Source organism: Cupressus sempervirens, chromosome 9, assembly GCF_028749045.1.
Source record: "Cupressus sempervirens isolate cs-2001-9-10 chromosome 9, ASM2874904v1, whole genome shotgun sequence".
In the NCBI taxonomy this organism is placed as follows: domain Eukaryota; kingdom Viridiplantae; phylum Streptophyta; class Pinopsida; order Cupressales; family Cupressaceae; genus Cupressus; species Cupressus sempervirens.
The window spans coordinates 375,565,974-375,590,408 of record NC_143126.1 but is presented as its reverse complement, the minus strand read 5'-3'; positions in this window follow the sequence as shown (position 1 = coordinate 375,590,408).

Genomic DNA, 24,435 nt, shown 5'->3' with positions numbered 1-24,435 from the left:
TTTGAGAGTTGATGAAATTGAAAGAGATCTAATTGAAGGTTGTTGTGAAGAGAAAAGTTGTTGAATGATAAAAGGAGATTGTTGAGCCAAGTAAATTGAGCACATCAAAGATAAGACAAGAAAAAGAATTTTTGGATGACAAAATCATTTGAGTGAGTAAAAGACAAAGAAAGAGAAAGAACAAAGATTTGAACAAGATTAGGTAGTTTCAATTCTTAAGATATCACTTTATAATGTTACTCTTCAACTATTGTAGCATAAAATATTGGAAGTACTAAATGGACCTAACAAGTATGTGAAATTTTCTATGATAACATTGATTAGTGGTGTTTGCAAGCCCTTTAAATCATACCAATCTTTTTAGTCAAGTACAAGGAGTGGTAAGGTCTTGATGATCTTTGTTGGAAACTACAATTGAAATAATTATGTTATCATTGATGTCAAACCTATTGGTATGACAGTTTGCTATCTGTTCTAGATGTCATATCTATTTTATTGATGGAGTGTATTTAAGAAGTTATTCATAACAAAAGCATTTAGAGGATAGGTTGAGTTATAAAAAAGAAATTGCAAATATACATTTGATTAGTTGGATTTTGACAAGATAAATTAATTTCTTAAATCATACTACAAGTGGAGAAGATAGTAATGCTTAAGTCTTGAAAGTGTGAACAAATATAGATCAAATGCATAGGCTTGACCAAGAAACAAAGAAAAAGACTAAAGAATTTTGAAGTACATGTCAAGTGATGCTATTGTCAACTGAGCCACAATAAGTGCCAAAAAAACTTAGTATCGACCAAGCATCAATATTGACTGAGTGATAGTGCATGTGCTAAACAAGAAGTTTAATATTAACTGAGTAACTTAGTAATGATAGAGTTTCAGAATACAATGTTGGTTGATGAACAAAATTTTAATTGTTTATGAGAAATCATTATTTCTAGTCGAGTAAGTTGATTTCTTAGAATATGGAAAGCATGTTGAACATACGGATCAATGAGTTGGATCATTTAATACTAGGAGAGGATTAGGTAAATGATATAAGGATGGATTCCAAGAAAAGTTTCCAGAAAAGAAGAGATAAACAAAATGGCAATAAGATACATTGTATTTGATGGATCTAATTATAAACCCTAAGATCTATAGTTTTGTTTAAGCAGAAAAGATCATAACTACCTATTGAAGGAGGTACAATGATTTTTTTAATATGTATGTAGAGAGTATATGCATGTGTGAAGGAGTTCTAGAGAGTTAGAGAAGATACTGATGTTATTAACTAACAAATCTAAACATAAGGCTAAGACAAGTTGATAAGAGGAGAAGTGTGATTACTTAAAGGGTTACCAAGAAAATATGAGATTGAGATGAAAATAGAGGCACAAAAGTGAATTAGTTTATGAACATAACATAGATTTGTACATGAGAAGTGAGTTTTACATAACAAATCAAAACCCTACCATTACTTTCTAACCACTATAAACAATATTTGAAATCCTTTAATCAAGGTTGACCTAATAGTCATATGAAAATCCTTTATCAAGGTGAAATTATAATGAAATGTTCCAAAGTCCTCTAACAAGACCACTTCTAATAGGGTGATTAAACCCTTTAACAAGGTCACATTTAACAGTGTATTTTGTAAACTTTAGTAAGGTTGCCTCCTAATAGAGCTCACTTTAGAAGAGTGAAAATTAGTGACATGTTGCTAGTAGTTTTTTCTAAATTGGGTTTCCACATTAAATCCTAGTGTCAAACTTGTGTGGATATTATTATGATATCTTACTAATTAATGTTTACATTATGCAAGTCTATTATATTTAGAATAATGAATAACTAGTTGATGTTGCTAATAGTTTACAATAGAGATCAGGTAATGGAATGATACAATATGAAGTTGATTAAGTATTTGTTTGTTTAATTAGTACATTTAGACCTTGGATAATTGATTCACCCCACTCTTAGTTATTCTAAATATTCTGACAATTGGTATCAAAGCATTGGTGCTTGTACAGAGAAGTTTGAAGGTACTCAAAGATAAAGATCACAACATACAAAAAGGAGGTACCAAAGTTGAACAAAGAGAATTTTCTTGCATGGAATATGTTGATGAGGAGACATATAGTTAGTAATGGTGACAAGTAACATAATTTCTGGGCAATGCATATGTGAACATTATAATAGTCCCTTTGACTACTTAACAACTGAAAGAAAAGAAAGAACATAATAAGGAAATGTTGGAGATTGCTTCATCCCTAAGCTATGTTGAGTTTGATGAAATAAAAGAGTGCAAGAATGAAAAAGAGATGTGAGATAAAATGAAGATCATATATCAAGGAAAGGATAATGTCTTGAGAGAAAAATTAGGAAGTTTGAGAGGTAAGTGTTGGCAAAAATTTCCTTCTTGCCAAAATCACAACATCCAAATTTAAAAGATAAATAGCCACTTCCCATTTTAATATTCAATACCATGGAGATATAATATTGTGAGATCAAGGAACAAAAATTATAAGGGTAAGATGTGATGACAAGGGGGTCTACCATAAGATCGTAACATCAAAATGATATCAAAGTTCATCGTAGAATCAAAAAATTGAAACATAAGGTCCTCTAATACTATGATATGGCATAGCATTGGTAGTGAAAGTTCAAAAGGTTACAATGCTATGATGTGGTCAAGAAAGTGAAACAGAAGGGTTGTGATGTTATGCCAGACTCATAAGATCAAAGAGTCATATCATCAGGAAAGGAGAACAAAAAGCTTAAGATCCCATGCTGGTCGAGTGGTCAGAGGCCTTAAAGGGATCATTTATGATGTTATCCAAACTCGTCAGATCAGGATGTCATAAGATGAGGGCACCATAGCATTAGGAGGGAGAAAAATAAGTATTATGATGTTTTAAAGTAAAGGATGTCATAGGATCGTGGAAGGAAAAAGACTGAGCTCTGATGCTATAGAGGTTAGAGGATATTGTAAGATTAGGATGTCATTAGATCAGGGATGTCAAAGGATCATAAGACCAAAGGTGAAGACATGAGATATTATGAAGCTGTGGGATTTTGTAAGGTTGTAAAGGGAATTTTGTTAGGTTCTAATATTACACTGAGAACATGGGGGGTCTGCTCTGCCAAAGGGTGACAAGTAGGTGTTGGGGTGGTGCAGTCAAGGTGATATGGTGGTCAATCATGTGGAGAATTTTCTAGGGTGGCAAAATGAAATAAGATTATTGGCCCAAATGTCTAATTTTGGTTGTAGAATTTATTGACTATTTTGACTTTTCTAATTCATTGAGCTAGAAGCAAGAAAGATAGGGTTTCTTGTACGATTCAATCTTCATGATCAATTCCAACCACTTTCCAATGAATGCTGTGCCTAGTGAACAAAGGAAAACACTCCACTATCTTTGGTTCTATCCATCTACTTGGTCAACATGATTTAATGGCATCATTCTATCTTCTCAAGCTCTATTTTAGCAAAACATTGGATTTCATTGTGTTTGAATCTATGACAAGATTAGATTTCTCTAGGTCTACATGATTTTTCTTTGCAATCTTAAATGGTAGTGGTTGAGTTTGGTTTAAAAAAAGAAAATATCTTAGCTATGCCTAAGCTATAAAGGAAATTTTTGTAAAGGTTGACTCTTCTCTATTTTCTCTGATATTTCTCTACAAGTTCACTGTAAATTCCCTTTGTCTCTGAACTTATATGACATTCTACTTTATGTCTTCAAATATTGATGCATTGTGCAAAGACCTATTTGGCTCTTATTAGTGTATTGTGTATATTTGCAATCTTGCATGACTGTATCTCATTTTGGCCTATGAATGATATATACATGTGTTCTCTTCTTCACTATGTCATTTATTTGGGTTTCTTGATCTGCATGTGATTGTTAGATTAAAACAAGTTTGGATGTGTATATCTTTTGGTGTCATGATGGTTCATAAGTGCATGTATGGTTAGAGATTAGTTTGAACACTCTATTTTGGTGCATCACCCCTTTAGGTTAGAATAGGTAGATTTTTTTTCATGCATTCCTTCTCCCTTTTCCTCTCCAAGTGTAGTTAGGTGCACCTTGATAGTAAAGGAAGCCAACTTCTCCAAAGATTCAACCTCATAGTTCAAGTCCCATAGCTTGAAGGTTGTTTCCATGTTTCACAAGGTTGTCCTTAGGTAAAAAAATTAGACAAGGGTGTAAGCTTTTGTGACAACATTTTTTGGCATGCTTAGTGGGACAATATTCAAAAAAATTCAAGTCTACTGGTGTCAAAAGCAATATTTCAAGATTAATGTTGAGAAGATAGTACTTCTCTTAGTGTTGCAGGCCTTCAAGAGGCTCATCCCACAAAGTACTTGGAAACTCTATACCCTTCACATTTGATTTAGACCGAGTTGTAGTGATTCATGCCCAAAGTTGAAACAAGTGCATCTTTTAGAGGTAAATTTTAGTACCAGGAGTTTTCATTTTCAAATCCTAGAAGAACAAATACTAGAGTATCTTTATCACTAATTAGGAGTGCAATAGTAACAAATACACCTAGAAGATCCATCTCTACTCCTTCTATTGTGATATCCCAATCCAAAATACCATCAACTCATACATATAGACCATTGTTCCATATGGCACAACCTAGATCTCATGCTTTTTCCACCTTTAATGGTAGAATTCCTCTTTTATTGGCCCAAAGAAATGACATACTAGTAGCTATGCTTAAAAGTATACCTAAATTTACTGGTGAAACTTCTATCTCTCCCTTGGAACATATTCAAGAGGTTGCAAATGTCTGTAATATCCATGGTATTACATATGATGATGTGGGTGTTAGACTCCTAGCTTCATCTTTAAAAGGAAAAATCCTACAATGTTATAGAAGTCTATCACATGGTTCTATAATAGATTGGGATGGATTAGGAGTAGGACTATGTAAATAGTTTGAGGAAAAAAGTTACTATTTATCACTTTTAGAATATATAACTACTATAAAAAGAACCCCCCATGAATGTATGACCAATTTCAATTATAGATTTCAAAAAACATGGGATAAAATATCTACTTGAGTGAAGCCTACCATTGGTAATGTCTTCTTACATTACTTCAAGGCTTTTAACAATGACATTGTTACCATAATCCTAATTGTGGGAGGGGAAACTTTACCTAATGCTTATTGAAATAGAAATAAGGGTAGATAACATTATGAGAGGAAAGTTAGCCCCAAGGCCTCCTATGCCTTTCTTTCCTAATGTCCTGAATCACCAACTAGTAATGGCCCCTATTCCCACAGCTTCCACTTCACAATCCCTTGCTCTAGTCCCTCAAGCTTCCACATCTTCAAATGGAATAGATGAAATCAAGGAGATGATGTAGTCTAAGATGTTGAACATAGATAAAATATTGCAAGGCTAGGAGAAGAAGTTGGAGGATAACTTCTATATGATGCAAAAAGTGGGCAACAAAGTGGTGACATTGGAAAGGCAACAAGCTCAAGGTAGTAAGGCTCATCAATTGAAATATCAAACTCTAAAAAATGGTAGGCCTCCAAATCATAATTATGGAAACAATTTTTTTGATCAAAATAGGTAGAATAGTCATGCCTCTACCTCAAGTGAAAACCAAAGTAGGGCCATAGTCCCTCACAACAATATGGCTCAAGACAAAGATTTTTGTCCCTCTTGTAACTACTCCTATGCCTATTACATGTGTCGAAAGGCTAAATCTTATTTGGCCTTGACCATTCAAGAGTTTACAGTAGGACAACCATATAAGAGAACCAATCCAAAGATGCCTCATAAATGCAAAGACAGGGTGATTGCTCCTTTATGAATCATCAGGTGGAGGAACACTGTAATATAAACTAGGATTCCATTGCTCACAACACTAGGAGAAAAAGCAGAGCCATTGGAGATGCTACCCCTCCTCCTCCTAATCAAGCTTCAACATCAAATGTAGTTCCTCATGTAAAATTAGTAGATGATTGAGCTAATGCTCCTCTACAACAAAAAATAGAGTAATTCTAGAGGAGATGTGAATATTCCACAAGTCAGTCTAGCTCAACCTCCTACACATGCAACCGCCAAGGTTTCTACCAAAGTACCTAATCCCTCATTCAATGTAGTGGATTATATGAAGAAGAAAAATGTGAATATTTCCATGTGGGATGTTGTTGCTACTATACCCATGCAAAAGAGGTTGCTACAATAGGAGTTATAAAGTATTGAACCAAAGGATCATCCACCTAGCCTAGAAAGTGCCACAAGCCTAGTAAAACCATCAAAGGAGGTAGAAAAAGGTAAAAAGGTTAGACCTCCTCCATTTTATGTTTCTCTAGTTATAGGGGATAAAGTAGTCCACAATTACATGATTGATTCAGGGGTTAGCAGTTCAATGATGCCTAAGTGTGTTGTTGATGCTTTAGAAATGAAATATGAATCTATTGTTAGGGATGCATTATAGTTGGATGGTAGTACTATCAAGACTATAGGGATCCTTAGGAATGTGGAAATGGCCCTACATGCATGCCCTAGTTGTACTATAGTCCAAGATATATCAATTGGTGAAGTCAAGCCATACTTTTCCATCTATCTTTCAAGAGACTTCATTGCCCAAATAGGTGGCTACATATCTTTTGATTGGTCATATATGTTTTTAAGAACAAGATATGGGACTAAGGCTTCAATAAGAGTAGAGCCTCTATTCCTTCATCATATTGAACCCTATACCCCTGATCTCATCAATATGAATTGCACTATCCTAGAAATGGATGAGAATGACATAGTGAATGAGCTTGCCACTTCTCTAATAGAGATACCTAATTTTCTCTTTGATGAATGAGCTAATACACATAAATTTTATCCCATATCAAAAACCCTTGAGGCAGGTCTTGGTACATACTGTGTGTTAGAAAAGGATGCTCTTTTCCCTAAACTTATGAAAACCAAAGAACATGTGAGTGGGATATGGAGTATGTATTTTGATGGATCAAGGAATAAGAATGGATCAGGGATAGGTGTGATGTTGATTTCTCTTGCACAAGTAAGGTACTACTTCTCTTTTAGGCTCCAATTTAGTTGTACTAATAATGTGACTAAGTATGAATCCTTAAATCAAGGTCTCCCACTTACTCAAAAAATAGGAATTCAAGCTTTGAGTGTATATGGAGATAGGGAGTTAGTGGTTAACCAAGTGAGAAATTAGAATTTCACTAAGAATGGCTTGCTAAAGTCTTATAAATATAGAGTATGGGATTTTATTGAAAGTTTCAATGCATTTAATATTCAAAGCATCCCTAGAAAAGAAAATAGATACACTAATATACTTGCATTAGTGGGTGCATCTTATGATGTACTAAGGAATCTTGAGGAAGAAAAGAAGTAGCAGATTAAGGTGGTAGTTAGGCCTACAATTCCTAACAACACCAATTGGCAAGTTTTTGAATTTGATGGACAAATTGTAAGCTTCTTGTAAAGCAATATGAAGATTAGATCATCAAGCATAGTTCCAAAAAATTACCTAATGGTCTCATTACCTTCGAAAGTGTTTTCAACCTTAATGATCAAGCAAAAGGTAGAGGTCCAAACCTGCCCACAAAGAGGGATGACTACACACCTATCACTATTATTGACGGAAAGACTCTTAACTTGGGGAAGGTATGCAATGATGCTGAACAATTAGTTTTCATTAATTTATCTCAAGAATTTAAAGATGTTATTGCTTGGACATATGAAGACTTAAGGGGTTTTGAACCAAAATTATTTCAGCATACCATAGATTTAAACCATGATACTAAGCCTATTAGACAGAAAAAAGGTGAGTGAATCCTATGATTGAACCTTTACTGAGAAAAGAACTATCCAAACTTATAGAAGCCAATATCATTTTTCCTATTAAGCACTCTTTATGGGTAGCGAATCTTGTTCTCATTAGAAAGAAGAATGGAGAGATTAGATTATGTGTGGATTTTAGAGATGGGTCACTATTGTGGTTACACAATGCACACCCCATTTCAATTAGAAATGGTGATCCCCTAATTTTTTTTAGGACCCTAGTCCAGGGTTCAAGTCATTTTAGGGTCTTACTTAACATCCTTAGTCTCGTTCGATTCCCAACTATTTTGATGAGTAATAAGCCAAAACTACAAAAAACTATGCATTAGGCACACCTCCTTGATGCACCTAGTGTACCAAAAATGGAGATAGGCATTTTTGCACATTACTAATGCATAATTGCATGGTGGTGCACCTATGCACTTTCATAGCTATGCTAAGTATCATCAAAACCTATTTAAAAGGGGGGCTCCTCCATCCTTACTATGTTTTTATTGCTTCATTTGTGTTTATGCCTTTATCTTCTCCACAAATTTTCCCATGTTGCAGCTCCATGTTCTATAAGGTCCACTTTGCATCCATTAAACATTAGAGTTAGGGTGCACATTAGTGCACCTACCTGGGTGCACTGATGTGCACCAATACTCACATGCAAAAATAACACAAACCCTCCAAACCATTCTAAAAGAACCCAAATTGGGTGCGCACTAGTGCACCTAATTTGGTGCACTAGTGCGCACCCATAGAAAACTCTAAAAAGCAAGGTAACAATGAACAGAGGCACCAAAATTAGGTGCACATTAGTTCACCTATCTAGTTCAAAAGCACTAAAACACATAAAAAGAAAAGAAGAAAAGAAGAAAATGTTAAGATAATAAGTAAAGAACACTAGGTTTAGGTGCATTAACACACCTGATTAGGTGTGCTGATGCACACTTGAAAGGCTATATTTTTTTTTAAAGGCTAAAAAGGGTTTTTCTGGTGTTGTTTCAAGCATCTAGTTTCTAGGGTTCAATACAAATCAATTTTAGGAAATTATCTTCCATTTTCCCCTCTTAATTCCAAACTAATGGATGTCTTTTATGCAGATATAATGGCATCTTCATCATCTTCCTTGGGCAAGAAAATGACACCAAGACCTATGGTCTTTAAGTTCTAGGGTGTTCTAATGAAATCCCACTTTCAAGATGACAACTTAGAGATTAGAGACATAGATTTGGGACACACTAATTTGGGATAATTTCTAAAGATATGCAACAAAACTATTGAGAGGTTACAAATTATTTCCTCACTCATCAAATCAGGAGTCATCAATGCAGCTTCGCACCCAGTGTTGGTAGAATCTTTGGAACTCATTATGACACTAGCCAAACACTTTGTCCTTGAGGAGAGGGTTGTGAAGAGCATCATAGGAGAAATTGTTCTTGATCTATAGTAAAAGAATATTGAGAAATTATTTCATCTCCCATGAGAAAATTAGTTCATTAGGCTCACCTATGAACAAGTAGAAAGGTGGTATAGGGAACATGTTGAGGGGGCCTCTGAGATCATTCAATCATCCTACCTCAGAAGACTAGAAAGGTTGACATGACCATAGGGTATATGATAGAAGAAATTGAATACTCCGTCATACTTTTGAGTAGAGTCATGGGTTTACTTGCAGCTGGACACTTGAATATCTTCATGGTGTAAATGCTATAGATTCACCCATCAAATCAATAGGTGTACTCAATGATCTTCCAAAGAATCCTTAATTTTTTTACCCAAGGTTCATCTATGAAGAGACATGAATTTCCAAAGATCAAATTAAGGTATTCAAGTAAATTTTCAATTGAAAGTAGATTGCTAATGAGAATGTGGTTTTTTTGCCTATTCTCCTACTCTTTGGGGGAAGTTTCCTTTAATTGGTATGTCAATCTACCACCTGGATGTATTAGATATCAGGCTATTCTTTGAAAAATTGTTCTTGGAAAAATTTAAGACTTCCATCAACCCAATTGGACTACATCAACAATTCATATCAATCAAGAAGGATCTAGCTAAGACAATGTTACACTTCAACTATCATTTTCACATGGCATACTGCAAGTTGGAAGCACCATATACTATACTTATTGAAGCTACTATTCAAATTTATCTAAATGTTATGGACCATCTTACTACCATTTTTCTAAGAAGACTTCCACCAACAGATATTGATACATTAGACAAAGTCTTCATAGAAGCAATTATCTTCACTAAGCAAGCCAATCCCAATAGAGGAGGATTGATGCTTCCAGCTCAAGTTATTACAATAGTATGAACATACCTTGTTAGAGTACCTATTATTCCTAGTCAATTCATACCTATGAACCCAATTCCATTTTAATAGGCACCTTCTCTGGAGAACCCTTCCTTAACTTACCCAGGGTATGAACCTTCAAAAGTTTCTTTCTTTGAACAAAAGGTGATGACTTCCACTAAGGTAGAAAACAAATTTGCCTCTAAATTTGGTCAAATGAAAAAGACCATGTCACAAATGAACAATGAGTTGACCCATTTGAGGCTGGCACAAGGATAAAATGCTAACTTCCAAAGAAACAATTTCTAGTATTTACAACAAAAATTACAATCAGAACTACTATAGGAACTTTGTTGGGAAAAACAATGTTGGAAACAAAAATGCTGGGAATAATAATGGAGGAAGCAGTTCTAATCCTCTTGATCATAACAATGTCTTCCAAAGATAAAACCATAGTGGAACACTCATCTAAATAATGGAACCATTCCTGTAGACAATAACAATAATAATGTTTAGTATATAGATATCAATCAGTATAATGATGGTCAAAATACATCCAATAATGATGGTTCATACTATAATGAAATATTTTAGAATTCACAACTAAATGATAATTTTCCTCCTATATAGTTTAATGCTATGCTACTAGAATCCTATGATTCTACACAAAACATTTAGGCAGAACAACCAACCAGTGAAGAGTTCTCTTTTCTATTTAGTCAAGAACCAAATATGTAGTCTGAAGAGATGTTTTCTTTTCACAACAAAAATCAAAATACATACAATCTAAGAAGTAGAAAAGAACCTATGATAGATGAAATCTATCCAAGACTACAACCAACTCCTCCTAATTTAAGAGTGAGTAACAATCTGGTACCCATTAGGCCACCTCATGGAGGACAACAAAATTAGAGTCAAGGAACTATCCCAACAATCCTAAAAAATCCAGCTTGGTCTACCAAGAAATATAGTGTGATAAAAGATTTGAAATGAAAAAAGGCCAACATTTCTATGTTTGACATGCTCCAAAATTGTCCTCAACAATGAGAAGCACTAATGAGAACTTTGGATCATACAAAAATACCCCATAGTATGAATATTGTTTCTCAAAAGATAGTATCCCAAAAAGCCAATGCTTCAAAAGCAATGTGACCTATGTTCAAAGACAAGGTTGAGGTGCCACCATTTGTTCTTAGCATCAAGATATATGGGAAGAATCTTCATAACTTCCTAATTGATTTAGGAGCCTTGTATAATATTATGATATCAATAGCACAAAAGTTGGGGGTTATCCTTCAACCCTCTAATTAGATAGTGATACAACTAGATAAAACAGAGGTAAAAGTCATTTTTGTGTTGAAAGATGTCCATATGCAATTGACAGTTGACCCTAAAATTCAAGATATTATTGATATACATGTGGTTGATATTCCTAAAACTTATGGATTGCTTCTAATCAAAGAATGGACAAAATGTCTAAGGGGATGGTTCTCCACAAATTTTACTTAGATTTGCTTACCATGGAAAGGTTTGAACAATAAAATCAAAATATATTTAGAGCTGAAGTTAAAAAAGATGATTATAGAATACAATGCTCCTAATGGGGTAGTCTTCTTAAAAATAGATTTGGTCTCCTATAAGGTGATTGTTTTTGATACAACTTTGATCAAAAGATCAAATGATCAAAATATGAAATCCATGATTCAACCCTGAAAGATGAGGTTGTAACAAAATTCATAGACGACATGATGGCTAATTTACAATGTCTAGGAGGAGAAGCTGACCCCAATATCCTTCTCCTTCCAAGATTTTGTTGATTGCATAAAGTTAGCCTTTTAGAGTTTGAATATTCATCATGTCAAGAAGAAGTTGCTAAAGTATTAACACAAATGATGGGAGTAAAGAAAGGCAATGATCCAAAAGATGAACCCACAGAAAACCAAAGTTTTATAAACATGTCTTACTCTATTGAAAAGATTGAAGAGGAAATTGAAGATCTTAATGCATCATATAATGATACTTCTTCAAAGGCAAAGGTTTGTCTTCTCCTCCACCTAGAATGATCAAAGTTCAAAGAACTAGACAATATGTAAAAGGCCAAGGATGGACTTCAGTAGTCATCCATCCTAAACCTAAAGTGGATGAAGTCAAAGAGTTGATAGGAGAAATTTAGGAAAAACAAGAAAAATGTACACTCTGGGTATCAAGGAATAATAATGGAGAATCACTAAGTCCACCCCGCAAAAGACTACAATGGGTACCCAAGAGACAATCCTTCTAGGCTCAGGTAAAGGAAAAGCTAAGGACAAATAAGCATAAGGTAAGAAAACCCAAGGAAAATCCAATTTAGACACTTCACTTTGACAATTCCAAATGCAAATTAGGAGCCGACATAAGTATAGAGTTGATCAATCCAAAAGGTAAATCTTTCTACATAACATATCGATTGTAGTTTAGATGTACTAATAATGTTGCAAAATACAAAGCATTGATCCAAGGAATTCTTTTCAAACTTGAGAAAGGAGTTATAATTCTCATAGTTGAAGGAGATCCTTAGTTGGTTATTTGACAAGTGAAATCATTATACTCCTACAATGATAAGAGGTTGCTTGCTTATAGGAAAAAAGTGTGGGATTTACTTGATGACTTTGAGGCTTTGAACATAAAGTCTATTCCAAGGAGGACAAACATGGTAGTAGATGCTCTCACTATTTTAGTGAGTGTATTACAAATAGTTGAAAGAATGAAACTAAAATGATTCTCTGTAGAATTGGTTGCTACTCCATCTATTCCATATAATATTATGAACTTTCACATCTTTCAAGACAATCAACATATACTTGAATTTATCATGTGCAATGCCCACTTTAAAGGACAAGATATAGATAATATTTCAGATGATAAACCCGAGGACAATAAATTTGAAGATGAAGATGGTATCCTAAATTTGAAAACTAACACTATTCCTAAGGGGATGATTGATTTGGAGTGCATTTTTTATCGTGATAAATCAATGCTTAATAGGAGGACTACCGAGGAGAAAGGGATTGAGGAATGTGATTTTTACAATTTAGGTATTGATGATGATCCTAGAATGGTAAGGGTTGGGAAAGAATTCAATGCACAAGAAAGGGAAGACATGCTCAAATTGCTTATAGAGTATAAGGATGTCATTGCTTGGAGCTATGAAGAACTAAAGACATATGATCGTCAGATTATTACACATAATATTCTGCTCAAACTCGATGCCAAACCTTTATGACAAAGGTAGATACCTATTAATGCTATGCTTGAACCACTAATAGTGAAGGTAGTTAAGAAGTTACTGGATGCCAAGGTCATTTCCCCTATGTGACATTCTATGTGGGTGGCTAATTTAGTTCTTGTATGAAAGAAGACAAGGGAGATTCAACTTTGCATGGATTTTTGTAACTTGAACCTATCATTTCAAAAGGATAATCACCCTTTATCCTCACTAGATGAGGTCTTACAAATTGTGAATGGTTCAAAGATGATGTCATTCTTAGATGGATATTTAGGATATAATTAGGTAATGGTAGAAGAAGAAGACAGGTTAAAGATGACCTTTACTACTAATTGGGGAACCTTCACCTATAGGAGAATGCCTTTTGGATTGATTAATGCAAGGGCTACATTTCAATGAGCCATGTATGAAGCTTTTAAGGGACTGATAAATAAGTGTATAGTTATCTACAAGGATGACTTAACTATCTTTTCAAAGGATAAAAGTACTTAGATAGTTGATTTAAGATAGGTATTCAACAGATACTGTAATTATGGTATATCTCTCAATCCCAAGAAATGTTCATTTGGAGTCACTAAAGGAAAGCTCCTAGGTCATATTATTTCTATAGCTAGCATCCCCACTGATCCTAATAGAGTTGAAGCTATTTTGAAGTTATCACCTCCTCATAGTTGAAAAGAGCTTAAGTCTTTCTTTGTTAAGATAAATTTTGTGCAAAAATTTATAAGTGGATTCACAGAAATAGTCTGTCCCCTTAATGATTTACTCAAAAAGGGGGCTAAAAAAAAATGGATTCTAGAGGTTAAGAAATCATTTGAGGATATCAAAGTAACCATTTCCATGGCTCTAGTACTGGTAAGTCTTGACTATGAACTTCCCTTCAAGATATATTCCTTTGCTTTAGAACATTTGTGCACTGGGATCCTAACCCAAAAGAAAGAGAAGGAAGGTGGAAGACCTATTGATTTTATGAGTTGTCCTCTAAGAAATGCTGAATTGAATTATTCCAACCTCAATAAATTTTTTTTTTCTTTGATTAAAGTGATAAAGAAGTTCTACCATTACATACTAAAAAGCAAGGTGTATGCTATTGTACCTGATCTAATAGTGAAGACATTACTGATGCAAAATGAACTTGGTGAAAGAAGAGGGAAATGGATGGTGATATTGCAAGAATTTGATCTAGAAATTCAACCCATGAGATTAGTTAGAGGTCAAGGGTTATAAAAAATGATAGCAAATAATCAAATTGGAGATGAAAAGAAGTTTAGATTTGATGATGAAATAGATATGGAAGATCAAAAGAAGATGGTCATATTTCAAGTCAATATTGGTCAAGGTGTAGTGACAGATGTCTGATACTAGGATATTGTATACTATCTTTTACAAAAGAAATACCCTAGTTGGATGAATAGCTCATAATGTAGGGGATTCAAAATGAAGTGTGAATTCTACATGTTGCATGATAGAATGTTGTACAAAAGGAATTATGAGGGAATCTACCTGAAGTTCTTGGAATGCAAGGAAGTAAAAGAAGTCTTGGAATAATTTCACGATAAGTATAGAGCAGGGCATGGTTAAAAAAAGGTGACTGCTCATATGATTTTAAGATCTAGCTATTTTTGGTCTACAATATTCAAAGACACTTTTGAGCATGTACATTCTTTTTATATTTGTTAGACTAGTGCTAATAGACAATGACACCCCACGATGCCATTACAACTGGTATTTGAGATATGCCACTTCATAAAGTGGGAGCTTGATTTCATTGGCCCCATTAATTTACATTCATTTATTGGACACACTTTTATTCTCATAGCTATTTATTATTGTATGCAATGGATAGAAGTAGAGACTTTCAAAAATTGCTCTACTAAGGTGGTAATAGACTTCTTCAAAGAACACATTGTTACTAGATTCAGGATGCCATTCACCCTAGTGTGTGATAATGTATTAACTTTTGATTCATTATCTCTAACTCAATGGGCATTTGAAAATCATGTCATTATCAAGTTCTCTTCAAATTATTATCCACAAAGGAATGGTGTTGCAGAATCTACAAATAAGAACTTGATCACAATAGTAAGATGTTTGTTGAAAGAAAACCCTAGAGATTGGCATACACAACTCAAATATGCTTTATGGATAGATTGAGTAAGGGTCAAAATGGTTTGGGGACATCTCCATATTTTCTTGTTTATAGAGAAGAACCGGTATTCCCTCTTAATCTTAGGATTCCTATTTTGAAATTCATGAGTGGGTCTACTGAAGATAATGATAGAGTATAAATTAGACTGATGAATCTTTTAGAGATGGATGAGAAATAGATAGTTGAATTGGAGTACATTGCTAAAAATTAGGCTATCATCAAGAGGTGGTTTGACAAAAGGGCCATGATCAAATCCTTTAGAATTTATGATCTTGTTCTACTTTGGGATAAGGCAAAAGAAAAGTTGGACAGTCACACCAAATTTTAGTGCTTGTGGATTGGTCCCTATCAGATCGGGGAAATTCTTGGAGCAAATACTTTTAGGCTAAGTTCCTTATAGGGGGAATCACTTCCATTACCCATTAATGGACAATTTCTAAAACATTACTTTAAAGCCTAGAGGAAATATTCAAAGAAAAAAGATTAGACAAATTTCATTTTTGCAAGTGTGTTTTCTTTTCAGTTGTGTTTTAGCTTTCAATCACATGTTTGCTTTCAAAGTTGTGTCATTTTTGGGGATAGGTACACTTGAGATTTTATCTTGGCATATCTTATTAACTACTCTTTTGGTTCTAATTTTAGGAAGAGGTATTTCTTTGTTAGAACATTTTGACAATTCCGTGTCTTATACCAACTAAGGAACAGATGTTACTTGTAGTAATAGGAGACTTTTAGTCTTGAAATCAAGATTGTAGAGAAATAACTTGTTGAAACTACACAAATTTAAAAGATAAATTGTCTCAAGTGTTGTCAAATCAAGGTTGAAGATAGCGGGAGATGATCCAAGCCCCATTGGTTCAAACACAAGGGTCCTCACAAAGAAATTGCTAAGATCATTGTTTAGCATGAGAGTTTCTAAAAAGTTCTTAAAAGAGGACCACAAGGAATGTTCGCAAGAGATCAAATCTAAGAAATGACATCGATGTCCTGGCTACATAGTCTAAGTGTAGTTAGGATATAGAAGAAAAAAGAAAATAAAAAAGAAAGAATGGTGTTAAGACTGAAGGATTCTAAGAGGTCTAAAAGGAAAAATAGATACACATTCAAAATGAGCTATCTAGTATCAAAACATTGGTTCATCCAAGAATCAAATGGTGACATTATGAACTACGTGGAGAAAATATTCAAAATATTTTCCATGCTTGTAATATTCAAGATCTAGTTGGTGTTTGACACACGTTGAAAGAATGTTTGTTGGTAAAGAAATGCCTTTGTCATTTCTTCCTTTTCATTGGGGCTATTTTTTGTGGTTACACAATGCACACCCCATTTCAATCAGAAATGGGGACCTCCTACTTTTGTTTTTTTATGGGTTTTTTTTAAAGACTCTAGTCCAGGGTCTGAGTTAATTTTAGGATCTTACTTAATCTCCTTAGTCTTATTTGAGTCCCAACTGAGAAGCCTGGATGTTTGGAAATCAAAGTTTTTATGAGGAATAATCCAAAATTACAAAAAATTATGCATCAAGTGCACCTCTTTGATGCACCTAGTGTGCCAAAAATAGAGATATGCATTTTTGCACATTATTGATATGCAGTTGCACTGTGGTGCACCTGTGCACCTATGTAGCTACACTAAGTGTCATCAAAACCTATTTAAAAGGAAGGGGGGTCTCCTCCCTCCTTTCTATGTTTTTTTTTGCTTCATTTATGTTTGCACCTTTGTCTTCTCCACAAATTTTCCTATTTGGTAGCTCCACATTCTGTAAGGTCCGCTTCACATCCATTAAACACCCAAGTTAGGGTGTGCATCAATGCACCTACCTGGGTGTGTTGATGTGCACCAATACTCACATGCAAAAATAACACAAACCCTCCAAGCCATTCTAAAAACATCGAACTTGGGTGTGCACTAGTGCACACCCATAGAAAACTCTAAAAAGTAAGGTTACAATGAATAAAGGAACCAAAATTAGGTGTGTATTAGTGCACCTATCCAGGCACACAATGCACACCTAATTTCAATAGCACTAAAACATATTAAAAAAAAAGAAAGAAAGAAGAAAATGTTAAGATAATAAGTAAAGAACACTAGGTTTATGTGTGCATCAACGCACCTGATCATGTGTGTTGATGTGCACTTAAAACTTGAAAGAACAACTTAAGTACAAAAAAAAGGTGTTGCACATTAGATGCACCTTCTTGTTGTGCTTGGTGCACTATATTTTTTTTTAAAGGCTAAAAAGGGTTTTTCTATTGTTGTTTCAAGCATCTAGTTTCTTAGGTTTCATACAAATAAATTTTAGGACATTATCATCCATTTTTTCCTCAATTCTAAACTAATGGGCATCTTTTGTGTAGATATAATGACATCTTCATCATCTTCCTTGGGCAAGAAAATGGAAAAAAAACCTATGGTCTTTAAGTTCTAGGAAGTTCAAAAAAAATCTCACTTTTAAGATGACAATTTAGAGATTAGAGATAGAGACTTGGGACACGCTAATTTGGTAGACTTTTGGAAGATATGAAACAAACCTACTAAGAGGTCACAAATGATTTCTGCACTCATCAGATCAAGACTTTTCAATGCAAATTCACACCCAATGTCGATACAATCTTCAAAACTTGTTATGACACTAGCAAAACATTTGTCCCTGAGGAGAGTGTTGTGAAGAGCATTAGAGGAGAAATTGTTCTTGAATTGCGACCAAAGAATATTGAGAAAGCATTTTATGTCCCATGAGTAGATTAGTTCATCAGGCTCACCTACAAATTGGCAGAAAGGTGGTATAGGGAACATGTCAAGGAGGCCTCTGAGATCATTCAATCATCCTATCTCATAGAGAAGACTCCCTTGGGAAAGAAGACTAGCATGGTTGATATGACTAGAGGATATATGATAGAAGACATCAGATACTCCATCATACTTTTGAGTAGTGTCATGGGTTTACCTATAGTTGGACACCTAAATATCTTCATGGTGCACTTCATCAAAATAATAATGAAAGTAGAGATGCCACTAGCTGGGCTTCTACTCTTAGTCAAAATTTGTGTGAATAGTTGGTGGCTACAAAGAACCCAAGGAAATTCTATATGACATCATACTTGGTGTACTTGTTGGATGCAAGAGTAATAGATTATCTAGGGCTTTATAGGAAAGGTAACATGCAAGATCCAAATACATAGCCATACATCATCTACCCTAGTTGGTGAAGAAGAGGATCTCAAAGAAAATAAAAGAATATAGAATTCTTAATGATGCCTTCATATTCACTATAATCCAATTCATAGAAGGGGATTATGTGAAGAGATTATCAGATGATGTAGGGGCATACATAGCAATACTTAGACTATACTATATCCAATTCCAAAATTTTAAATATTTGAGGGTAGTTGGTACCATAGTTAACCTAAAAAAGCTCCCAAGGTATCCTTGTGATAGATTTGTTCTCCTGGAGATTTCTTGAAAAATCTTGTCCACCTAGAGTTAGAAGGAAACATAAAAAATGTTGGACCTAGTTGTTAACTATAGGACCTTTTTAGGTATATCATAGGCAAGATATCTCCTCTTTTGGGTTTGAAAGGGATTAGTATCACTTGGAAGAGTACAATTCTCTATGGCCATGTTTTGATAACATCAAGAGAGTGCAATATTCGGTGGGTAAAACCTTCTAGCATGAAGAGGCTATTGAGGATCATTGGATGAATGTAGCAAATGACTATGATATATAAATAAGAGATTATTGTAGGATGACTTTGTACCTAGTAGAGAAGGCCTTAAAAATAAATATTCCATTAAAGATATTATAGCAGGAGGAGTTGCTTGATCCTCTGTTCAATAGTCCCATTATGTATGGTAAGGTTGGCAAGGAGGAGAATTTTGATATCAACCATAGGGTGAGGCATGTCATTAAAATGACAAAGGATTAGATTAAGAAGCCATTTAAGCTTGATCCAATTCTTGAAATAGTGATTTTTAACACACAAGCTCACCCAGCCAAAGGTAGAGGGAAGAAAGTCACTATCCCTACCTTTATAGCTCAGTCTCCTATAAGACTAGAAGTAGTATACCAACTTGACAGATTGGTTGGATACTATCAAGCTTAGAAGGGAAGAGGAGGGGGCAAGAGGAAAATAAATTCTCCTCCAAGAGTTGAGCTAGAAGAGGGTGAAATCCCAACACCTCCATAACAAGGGAAAGGAAACAAACAAGGGCTAGAATATACTAGAACTCAACAAGTCCAGGTTGATCCTCAAGTGCCACCAACAACACTAAGATAGATGCAGACATGGGTTGAGGTTCAAGAGGTGTCTCCTCCCCATCAAGTAGAACAAGAATCCCCTTCTACACCTAAAAAAGGAAGAAAGATAAAGACTCTAGTCAAAAAGAGGCAAAGGGTGATTAGGAAAGTAGTTCCTATCCCATCAATCCCAGAAACTATCACAGAAGAATAAGAAGAGGGTGAGGAGGATGATGATGATTTTACACTAAGTTAGAGAACTTGGCTAGCTAGAGCCACTAAACATTAAAGGAGAAGAATTTCTACAACTACATCTCCATCAATCCCAGATGAACCTTTGCAAACTACTATATGAGAGGACGAGATGCAAAAATGGATCAATGAGCAGTGTGTAGAGGAGACTGATGTCTTCAAGATGTTAGATTTTGATTTCATGCCTATAGGTAGTAAATTGATTGGAGATAAGATCAAAGATACACCAACCAATCAACCTCAATAGGAAGACTGGACATAGATTCCCCCCAATTCACAAGGTCTCAAAATAGTCCCTTCATCCACATCCTAGCTGCAGTCACATTTTGTGTTGACAAGGGATAGGTTACTCCTTCTCCTCTAGGAATAGAAATTGAATAGGTTCAGGTAGAACTTGAAGAAGAGCCACAAAAAAATCCACCAATGAAGTGTCAGAAGAGGGACGAATAAGTGAAAAACCTCATCAAACTTCCCAGGACACAGAGGTGAGAACTATGGGCTCCACCAAAATAGAGACTACATAAGAAGGGCCATCATAGAGGGCAAAACATTAGAGAGGAGTGATAAGGGCAAGAGCATAGAAGAGAAAAATCCATCCTCAAAAGGAAAGTCTTTAGCTCAACATGTTCCAAGGTGGCTCCAGAAAGAAGTAATCAAGAGTAAGAAGCAACAATTCACTACAAAAGAGGAGGACAATGGAACTAACATAAATGGTAAGGAAACCTGATTTACCTCCTAAAGAAGCACAACCCTTGGTCTTCATTATGAGTGATTTGAATTAGGACCTCTTTTCTCATGTAGCTCTTCCTCCTCCACAATCAAACATTGAAGAATTGAATCTACAAGATTATCAAATTTAAGAGGTCATACTTAGGAAAATACCTTGGAAACAAGAAAGCTAATTGTCACAACTAGGATGAAGGAAGTTTTTAGAAGCTTGGAATAGGATGGGGCAAAGTTGGTGACACTTTAGCACTAGAATGAAATCCTAAAAGGATATTTGAGCAAAGTTGTTTTCCCATTGAACCCCGCCAACCCTGAAGAGACTCTAAATGTGGTAATTGAAAGGAGAGATAGGGGGCGGTGAGATTGGATCCATTTATGAATGCCTATTAGAAATGATGAAATTTTTTTGAGGAGAAAGGTGTACTCATCGTCCAAGGAAATCTTAAGCTGCTACATGTCATGCAGGAGAATGTGGATAAAATGGTAGCAATTTTGAATCAAGATTTTGGTCTTATGGACGAGGTACATACCTGGGGAAAAGATCTGTAGGTATTACAGGTGATAAAAGGCCAAAGGTATCACATGCTTATGGATGTATATACTATAGAGTAATTAGATTTAATTGATGATTGGATAGAAAATATAGTAGATAGCAATAAAGTAATGGAATCATTACATGTGGAGATCCACTGGCTCAAGGACCAAGCCTGAGAGCAAATTTTGGAAGCTAAGAAACATTATAGTGATGCATGTTTGGACATTTTGAAGATGATGCATTGGAGAAATTAATACCAATAGAGGTGGTCATTCAGATATTCAAGAAGATTTTTGATCAAGTTTCTACTAATGAATATATTTGGCAAGAGTCTAGGACAAAGTAAGTACTGTTAGAGCTTGATACTAAACTTAGGGATTTTGCTAAAACTTGTATAGAGGTAGATAATTATAGGAAGAAAGTCAAAGATAAATATAATGCCCTAGATTTACTAGATGTAGAAAAAGTCCTTGAAATAATAGAGAAATTCAAGGACAAGCATCTAGACATAGCTCTGTTGTGAAGGGGAACAAAACCTAGAAGCCATAATTTCATTTTTGACACTCAGCAAAATTTTGCATTTTTGGACCATTGAGGTGTGCTACTGTGCTAGGTGCACTAGTGCACTTTTGCAACAATGTGTTGGAATAATTTTGAAGAAATTAGAGCTGCATAGGTGCACTAGGTGTGCTTTTGCTGAGGTGTGCTTTTTTAGAGGTGCCCCAAATGTTAATTGCAAGTTCCAAAATTAGAGCTTTCCATGCATCAAAATTACATTTTGACAGTAGTTTAATGCTGAAAGGCACCCAATGAAGGTTGAACTTCTATTTTTGACACTTCTACATCAACTAAAGGCTCTCTTCTTCTTTTTCTCTCATTATTTTTTTGTTTTATGACATGTAAAGGCTCATGCATTAAATTAATGATATAAAAATGGATGGAGTTGTACTAAGAACGAGTTAGATAGTCAATTTATGTATAATTTGTTTATTTTATTAAATTAGAAGCATATGATTTCATGAATATATCTCTCACTCTCAACACAAATTGAGGAGATGATTTCTTATAAATAAGGGATTGTAATATGTAATCGAGGTCGCCATTATTTTACAATAATATAAGCTTTTGGTGCCAACATTTGGAGTGTAGTGAATCTTGCCTAAGTGTGTTATATTTTGTGGATGTACATTCATGGAATGTAATTGAACCAAAAGTTTATTACATTATTTCTAGTTTTGCAATCTTTTAATTCTAGTGTTTGCTACGGTTTTACAAATTCCATTGACGTATCTAGTTCGAGAAGAGATCACCTATTTTGTTCCTGCATAACTTTTTTTCTTGCATGAGTGCACTTTCCATGGCCTTTTGATTTGATAAAAAGTGAAATAGCTCATGGTTCCTAAAAATTCCCATCGATGATTGCGTTAGTGGAATTAAGGAAGCACTGCTCCTACTTTCATTGATTACCCACCAATTTCTTCAAAGGCTTAACTCGCAAACATGTTGTTTCCATAGCTTATGTCCATTAGGATTTCATTTCCATGTTATTTTCTTAATTTTATCATTACCTTATCTTCATTATTTTATTTACCAACCCCTTGTTAAAATAAGAATTCATATTAGTTACATTACTAGATTGCTTCCATCATAAAAATAGAAAATACAAAAAACATACTTTCCTTTTTTGTGTTTTATTCTTCTAAAGCACCAAATAGATTTCACATCTTATCCAAAGTTATTAGAACCAGCAAAGGCCTCCTCATGAACATTTACATTTATCTTCAATTGAGCGAATTCTAGTAGGTTGCAAGATCACCTATAACCTTGGAGTTGTTTGAAAGAATTCCTACCATTAAGCGTCATGCAAAATAATAGCTCAATAATCACTAAGGTGATGGAATATGATGTTGACATCCAGATTACCAAATTGATAAGAGGGAAGGGATCATGCAAAAAGATTATTTTGTCTCAGGAGTTAGATGAGGAAGTTTCCATGATATTGATAGAACAACAAGAAGTAAGAAATGATAATCAAGGGAATTAGATGGATGATATGATGACTTTCTTGTGAGGCAGTGGATACCCTCAAGAATTGGATAGAACTAAAAGAAGATAGTATAGGCTATAGTCAATTCTTTATGTCATAGTTGGTGTCATGCTTTTCAAGAGAGATGTTAATGGAACCCTATTAAGATGCATTAATACAGACCAAGTTGAAAGAATGATTAAGGAGCTTCATGATTGTCTTGATGGTGGTCACTTCTCAGCAAGGAAAACTACAATGAAGATCATGAGGGCTAGTTACTAGTTGCCATCCTTTTTCTATGATTGTCATAAGCATGTAAGGGAGTGTGAAAAATGTTCCTTCTTCTCTAGTAAGAAAAATCTTGTAGCTCTTCCTCTTCATCCTATTCATGTGGACTGACCTTTTGCTCAATGGGGATTGGATTTCATAGGCCCTATCAATACTTCTTCTAGTTTTGGACACAAGTGGATTTTAGCTACTATAGATTACTTTACCAAATGGATAGAGGCAATACACTAAAGGATGCCACAAAATCTTCTATTATTGAATTCCTTGATGGAATCGTGACCAAGTTTGGTGCCCCTTCAAACATTATTTTAGATAATGCAAAATCTTTTGTAGGAGCTCAGATTTGTGCATGGGCACTTGAGCACATCCTCAAACTACTACCCTCAAGGTAATGAATTGGCTAAGTTATCCAACAAAAACCTAATTAGGATTATGAAAATTACTATAGAGGACAATTGGAGATGTTGGCATCAAAAGTTAAGGACAACACTATGGGCTAATAGAATAACACCTAAGAGGGCTATAGGAAATTCACGCTTTATGTTGGTATATGGCAGGGAGGTTAGGCTTCCAATTTAATTAGAGTTTCCATCCCTAGAACTAGCTCATCAGCTAGAGCTAATGGAAAATGATGCTATGATAGAAAGAATAGTAGAATTGATGGAACTAGAAGAGAAAAGAAAACAAGCCATGCAGACTCTAGAAACACATCAACAATAGGTAAAAAAGAGTTTTGATAGAAAGGATAGGGTCAAAATTTTTAGAGAAGGTGATCTAGTATTAAAATGGGATGTAGATAGGGAAAAAATAGGGAGGCACTCAAAATTTGACACACTTTGGAGTGGTCCCTA